This window comes from Silene latifolia, chromosome Y (genome assembly GCF_048544455.1).
Source record: "Silene latifolia isolate original U9 population chromosome Y, ASM4854445v1, whole genome shotgun sequence".
In the NCBI taxonomy this organism is placed as follows: Eukaryota; Viridiplantae; Streptophyta; class Magnoliopsida; order Caryophyllales; family Caryophyllaceae; genus Silene; species Silene latifolia.
The window spans coordinates 186,842,316-186,850,518 of NC_133538.1; the positions used below are offsets into that span (position 1 = coordinate 186,842,316).

General features: G+C 35.0%; 1 non-coding gene across 1 annotated transcript; it reads left to right on the plus strand.

Annotated features, from left to right (window-relative positions):
* Positions 1 to 432: 432 nt before the first annotated feature.
* Positions 433 to 539, plus strand: LOC141635044 (small nucleolar RNA R71). Its single transcript, XR_012539752.1, has one exon. It is a non-coding gene; the product is annotated as a small nucleolar RNA R71 (small nucleolar RNA).
* Positions 540 to 8,203: the final 7,664 nt, after the last annotated feature.

The following is an 8,203-nucleotide window of genomic DNA, read 5'->3' on the forward strand; positions in this document are numbered from 1 at the left end:
TATGCTTGGAAAGCATTAACTTGTTCGGTTGTTCCCCTACACTCACTTGGGTCATGACCCAAAGTTCCACAATTCTCACATATCCCACTTGGGATTGATGAGGATGCCGTCATGGCATTGACATGATGCTTCGATGATTTTGAGTTTTCCTCAAGTCTAGCCATAGCTAGTTCAAACTTCAAGTTGATTGTATCGATATGGGAGTTTAGTTGGGCACCTAATTGAGTAACGGCGTCCACTTCATACTTTCCTCCTCTAGTAGCCTTGCGAGGCCTACTATATTGTGAATTGTGGATTGCCATCTCTTCAATTTTGCTCCAAGTTTGGTTGTCATCAACCTCGGTGAACATCCCATTCGATCCCATATTGAGAATGTTCCTAGAATCTTCATATAAACCATTCCAAAATTGTTGTACCAAAAACCATTCGCTAAGTCCATGGTAAGGACATGAGCGACAAATTCCCTTGAACCGCTCCCAAGCTTCATACAAAGACTCTTCATCCCTTTGCTTAAACCCCGTAATTTGAGCTCTTAGCATGTTGGTCTTTTCCGGTGGGTAGAATTTTTTGTAGAAAGCTAGAGCCAACTTCTTCCAAGAATCTATTCCAAGGGTGGCCTTATCAAGGCCCTTCAACCATTGCTTTGTGGTGCCGATTAAGGAAAAAGGAAATAAGACCCATCTAATTTGGTCTTGAGTCACGCCCATTTGAGAGATAACATCACAATAATCGCAAAAGGTTTCCATATGAGAATGAGGATCCTCACTAGGCATCCCCCCAAATTGGCTCCTCTCAACTAGTTGGATGAAGGCGGACTTGGCAATAAAATTTCCGGTGAGATGTTGCGGTGTAGGAGTACCATTCGGTAGATTCTCCTCGGTGGGTACGGAGTGTGACGAGAATTTTGGCATTGTAGGCGGATTTTGTGGGGTATTGTGTAATGGGTTTTCTTCTCCTTCTATTGCGAAAGGATTGACAAACTCACTAGTGGGTTGAACAACTTCACCAACACCTCTCAAATTCCTCCTAACAAGTCTCCTATTGTTCGTCAAGGTTCTTTCGATTTCACGGTCAAAATGTAACAAATCACTTTGTAACCTTCTAGACATGCAAAATATCAAACAACTCAAAAACAATTAGAACAAACCTTGAGGAGTTTTACTTCCTCAAGGTGAAGAAAGACACAACTAATAACAATAAAAAGAAATCTAAGTCAAACAAACACCGTCCCCGGCAACGGCGCCATTTTTTATGCGATCCCGCTAAGTGTTCACAAATTAAGATGTGGTCGTTGGTCACGGTCGAATCAAAACACAATTTATAGCTTAACAAGCAACTCTACAATTAGTAAAGAGGCAAGTAAAGGTCGGATCCCAAGGGACGGGAGTTGAAATGAGATTTCTATTGTAACTAGCGGTGTCTAAGGGGTGTCACAAATTGGGTTGATGTAGAAGGTTACTAAACTAGAATAACAATGAAAATAAACAAGCAAGATGAATAAAAAGGGCTGTAAACAATTGATTAAAGGCACTAGGGTGTCATGGGTTCATAGGGGAATCATGGGATATGATCATACAAACATGTTCTCAAATTATAAGCAAGCAATTATTGTTGTGATTGATTGAGTTGGGTTATATCTTACAATCCTAGGAAAGTTTGGGTCCCGGAGCCGAATCGATTAGATTGTACAACACCTACAAGTCGACTTAATCTTCCCTACTCAACAACATGCATGATCTAATGAGACTCGAGTTGGGTTATGTCTTACAAGTCTCATTGAAAAGATAGGAGATGATAGTAAATGCAAGGATTCATAGGCTTAGAATTTCATCAAATATAACATGTGCATGAGTTGAGATCAAAAAAAGCAAGCAAATAAAACATGAAAGCATATTAATTTAAGCATGAATCATTCCCCATGTTGGTTTCCCCTAATCACCCATTAACCCTAGCTAAGAGACTACTCACTCATTATCATGTTGATCATGCTAGCAAGGTTGTCAATCATACCAACAATATGAAACATGATGAATAAATGAAAGTAATTAACAATAATTAAAAAGGGATTAAGAGATTATACCTACTAATGATTCCAATAATAAAGCAAGAATAATAGAAGTACTTGAATGCTAGATTGAGAGGTTGTCAATCTCCCAATAATAACCCAAATAATCTTCAATTACCCAAAATAAAGGATGAACAAAAGAGAGATTAAAGAACTAAAACTTGGATTAAAACTTGATTAATACTTGATTACAATATTGAAGAGAGATTTGATTGATATTAACTACACTAATTATTGATAAGAAGAACATGCTCCTCTAATTAGCCTAATGGGGTATTTATAGTGAAAATTAGGGAGGATGCATTAGGGTTAACTAAGGGCTAAACTAGTAATTACAATTTTTAAGTTGAGCAAGGAGGACCGGTATTTTTTCGAGAGAAGGGCTTCTCTTTTCGTAGCTTGAAGAAGACAACCCGTGCTGTGAAGAAATCCGGGCGGAATAAGGTCGGGACGGCCGGATTTGGGCGGTGGAATCCGAGCGGATTCTGGGGAATCCGGTCGGATTGTTGAGGGGGAATCCGAGCGGATTCTGGCACGGGACGCTCGGATTGTGCAGAGGCTGGACGGGCGGATTGTTGACAATCCGCTCGGATTGTCATCAAAGATAGTAACTTCTTCTTTTCTTCCCTTTTCTTCATAAATTCCTTGGGGATTTCCTTGGGGACTCAAGGATCTTTCCTCAACATTGCTCTTCTACTATGATATGTACAAAGGCCTTCTAATCTTGTCTCTCCTTGATGCTTGGTCATTGAATTCGATCAATTTGGTCTCGTTTTGCCATGAAAATGCAAGATTCTTACTCCTTTCCTACCAAGGGATAAAACTGTCAAAGAATATGCAAAACAAAGAACTAAAGATAAGAAATGACCCAAATAAGCACTAAAAAGCATGGAAACAAGGCTAATTCGGGGGCTAAATATGCGCCAATTATGGTCACATCACTGTATAAGAACCCGTATGCCTTAGTTCATTATTCTTTGCCCTTACTTTGATTATTCGAAACTTAAAAATATCCCAAGGATAGTATATTATTCAAAGTATATCATTCAAATATTCGTAAGTGAACCACACTTTTGTTCCTTCAAAACAGAAAACTTAAACTTTACTTCCAAAAGTATCAAATTAATTCAAGAACTTTAAAATAGATAATTCACTGTAATTAAACTTTAAAGATCATCCCTTGACTTAAGGTACTTTAGTAAAGACTTATTTCATGGGCTTTAATGAGACAGAGTTCTATATTAGTTTATAAAACTGAACAACAGTATCGTAAAATTCATAATTAATTACAGAGAAATCGAAATGATGCAAGGCCAATTTTTATGGTTTCCTGTAGCTCTAAGCTACAACTTTAATTTGTTGACCAACTTAAAATGATGAAAGTATAAGGGGTCTAAAAATTCATTTTTAAAAACTGTCAGAAAATGACCCCGGAATGTTTTAATTTATAAATCCATTATTAGAAAATATTTGAAGGCAAGACATAATTTTAAACATAACTAGACATTATAAAGTTTATGTGAGAAAAATATTAGCCATTGGTTCATAAGGAAAGGTCAGTTTACGAATTATTCTTTCGACTGATGACAGATTCACAGTTAACATTCGAGCTGTTCATAAATAATTGTTTCTGAGCAAACCGTACAATGAAAATTTATTAAACCTTTTGTGTAGATTCTAGACTTAGGGGTTGTTTGGTTACCCATTCTAAATCACATGAATTGTAACTCATGGGATTTGCAAAATGGGTAAGTTGTTTGTTTGCTCCAAATCACATGAATTGAAGTTCCATAGGAATTTCAATTCCTCCATGATGTGGGAAGTTGCTTACCTAGATCCCCTAGGTAAGTGGGAATTCCTGTGGAATTTACTTCCCACATTCCAATCATACAACTTTCTTTCATTTCACGTGATTTACAAAATCATGGGATATCTTAATTCCTTGGAACTTCAATTCCCTTAACGAACCAAACGACTCCTTAGAAATAACAAGTGTCTATTCTTTACATTTGTGCAAATTCGAAAAATAAAACAGGTGATCTGATTTTTAAAAACAGACAAACATATTTGACATATTTAACAACGGTTTTCATCAAACTTGTAAAATACATCATAAATCGAAAATAATTATTCAAGACCTAAAATTTTATACACAACCTAATACTCCATGTCTATACCACATATTAAAATTTCGTGAATTAATAATTTGATTTAGTATTTTTTACATAAGTAAAACCGAACAGAATCGCTATAATTGCAGAAACTGCATCAATACTTTAAATTACGAATTAAATAATAAAACTCCAAAACAATTACCACGAAAATTCATGGTATCTTAAAATCTATCATTTAACCCAGAAAAATAATTTACACCTCCTGGAAATCATAAAAACGAATTTATACCATCCTTATATCATATTAATCGGTTTAATCACAAAACTTGCAAATCAACCAAATAAATTCCTATTAACAAAATAAAATTTATACATATTCAAAATAATTTATAAACATCAAGGGATCAGAAATAATATGGTTCGGAAATCATATTAATGAATAAATCTTTATAAAACCACAAAAAAATGCAATAATATAAACAACTACAACAATTAATCAATGCAATACCGAGTAACGTCGTAGTTACCTTATTTCGGATCCGAATCAATATGATACTAGCCTTCAAATGGATCCCCGTGAACCCCTTAGAATTAGGATGAAAGGAGATGAAAGACGATCAATCTTAATAAAGAAGCAAGATGGCAAGCACGTACGTAGAATTTTGAAATAAAGAAGCGAGAAGGTAGGCATGTACGTAAAATATTAACGTCGTATATGACAAGAAATGATTATGAAATTATGGTGACTATGTGTCACGAAGCCTTCAAGGAAGAATTAGGGTTAAATTCTCGTTATTTGTGAGTGTGAAAATTTTAAATGAATATGGACAAAAAGGTAAAATAAATGGGTGAAATGAATGAGTAAAAAAAATATCCCTCTTTTCTATCCCAATATAACCGACCAAGGCAAGGGATAACACCCAAGAAAAAAAATTATCTTCTCATGTTTCTTATAAAACAATTAAAGTTAAGATAATATAAATATCTTACAATTTGATAAACAAAGATAACTAAACCATTTGTTTTATTTATCAAAATACACATACCAAATAAGAAGAAAACCGGCCCATATAAATTTTCCCATTTTACAAAAATGTCACTTAAATAAAAAGTCGGTCCGAGAAGAAATCGGAGTGAAATAAGATTTAAAACGGCATTAATTAACGATTGGTACAAAATCGGTAAATATAAGTATTTAAATTTAAATCTTATAAACAAAAATTAAATAAGCGAGCTTAGAAAATTGCGGGTGTTACAACCTCCCCCACTAAGAAATAGTTTCGTCCTCGAAACTTGGAAGTACAAAAAATAAGATTTGAAGAACAAAGACTTTTAAAACATTTCAGCTGACAAATATATTTGAAAAGTCTTTGGTGAGATCAAAACAGTTATTAAACTAATTTTCAATATTGAACAATTAGAAACTACTTGTCTCGAAATCACTTGTCTAGCTAATATCTTGGTGCGAGAGAATACTTGTCACGAACAAGAATTCTGTAATCCAAGATAAAGGCAAGCTAACATTTGAAAAATCAAATCTCAAAACCAAACGTTAGCAAGTACTGGGCAGTCATTAGACATCTTTAATGACAAGTCCTAGCATCCAACCAACATCGAATTCCAAAATAAGTTGTGTAAATTTTACTTAAAACCTTTGGAGAAATCGAATTTTTAAATACAACATCACTTTTGAATGTTTTTCAAGGCATCTAAATATTTGAAACAATTCTGGAATACTTCAAACGAGTTTTAAGCAAATTCGGAACAAAATCAAATTTAAATACTAACTAAGAGTAAATCAAAAGTGAAACTTAAAACTTTGAAATCATAATTCAAAATGTTAAAATTTACTAAATAATCAAAATTTTGCAGCAGTCAAAACTCTTATATAAGATGGAAATATCCGAGGAAAAAGGTCAACGGTAAATCAAAACAAAAGTTTTGAAACTAATGTAAGGGAGAGAAAGTTGATAACACCTGGAGCATCTGAGCAATCAGATGCTCGTGAGAAGGATAGGGAAAGAAAGATTTAAGAGTCATATATAACTCTCTCAAGGACTATGAAAGGGGATAATCATCTCGAGATTCTTGGTACAATTCCTCTATGAAACTCCAGCTTTCCTATTTCCATTGAAACCAACACCAAGCTTAGTAACACCAGGCAACTAAGTTGTTAAGTTCAAAGTTTCCAAACTTCCTAGTCTACATCTCCAAGATTATCAATAGGTACAACATTCATCCAAAACCTTACATACTTGCGCAACCCCTAAGAATAGCATGGTAAGAATCCATCAAGTAGTCCAAACCCCACTCTTACTAACCAAAATTCCATAGGTTATCAAAACAGAACTAATCCAGTTAACTGATAAGGCCCTTAAAACTGTTCTAAACTCATCAAGTCCGCACTCAAGATATAATCGAAACCCAAAATAGCCTAATAAGGCATAACACACTCAAAGGATTTTACTATTCCGAACTCACCACCAAAGCAACAAGGTTACTAAAATCATAAGGTTTCTCGAGTTATGGAACACCAAACAAAAATCCACCATCTAACAACGCACCTCTCAATCGAACACACTAATTTGTTACTATTATCCACAGAGTGATATCCAAAGGAGAATTCTTAGGAGTCCATCAAATGAATATAAAGGTATCTTAGTAAATAATTAAATTCACAATCATAACACTGCAAAAATTAGAGGGTTAAGAACTCAACCAAGCAACAATTTCGATCATATAAGGTCATCAAACAACAATTTCCTTTAAGGTAATTCGGACCAAAATATTCCTCAGAGAAATACCTGTACTAAGGTTAAGACATTAAGATATGATAGGTATACATAGTTCCCAACTTCAGGTTCATAATTCTTCAAATCAATATACTCAATCCAAACTGCAGTTGGGCTAAGACACTCCTTATTCTCAAGGTTAACACTAAACAACCTAAATAAAGTTAAGTCATACCTCCAAAAGTTCATAGGTTAGAACTTGTCATCAGAACTCAAAGATCTAAGTCCATAAAAACAGAAAGTGATATTAATCTAGGTCAATCGATAATGATACATGGTTACTATAAAAGTCTCAATCACTTCTAATGTCGAGAATGTGCAAGTTATCTATAATCCAAAGCCAACTGATAAGCTAAACTCCTAACTCCATAATCCACTACTCACCATTCAAGTTAATCCTCAAGAAATAAAAGCTCTTACAAGATAGACGATAAGGGTAAAACTCACTATCCTCAAACCCTAAGTAACAATGCTTCACTAAACCTCAAACACTACTTAACTCCAATCAAAGCTCTCCAAGAGGGCCACTCTAACCAAGGAATCTTAAAAGAATAGATAACAAGGTAGAGGAATCGCAAACAAAGATTCACTCCCAAGAATATGAGACAAAGAAACGATAATTCTCTCCTATCAACAAGAGAGAGGGGTTTTAAAGAAGTTTAGGAGTAACCAAAGATGTAGGAGTGGTGAAAGGAGAGGTCCTCGACCACCAGAAGAATTTAAGGAAATTCAAAAAGAGGGAAGAAGACTACCAGGACTCCAGTGGATCAGAACATCAAGGCATGACCAGAAGAAGAAAATGAAAAAAGGGAAATAAGAAAGAAAGAAAGAAAGAAAGAAAGAAAGAAAGAAAGAAAGAAAGAAAGAAAGAAAAGAAGATCTCTTAAGAGCAGCAGCAACAGGAGCATCATCATCTTCCTCTTAGATCCGTTCTAAGGACTACTCAACCCAAACAACATCTCAGTAGCAAGGTGAACCAGTTGATAAAGCATGTCTGGACTCTTGGATCACCATAGTATTCTGCTTGCACTTTATGAACTCTTCCATATTCCTATGCCTGAGCTCCAGAAGGTAGAACGAGTCTCCAACATAGTAAAAACTTGGGCGCATCTACGTGTGAGAACAATAGTAGTGTCCACTAGTCTTCTCAGGTGATCAGCCACAACCACTAGGTAACAAATAGCAAGGCATCTTGAATCTGCTTTTCCATCTTCCTGAGCCACAATGTCATC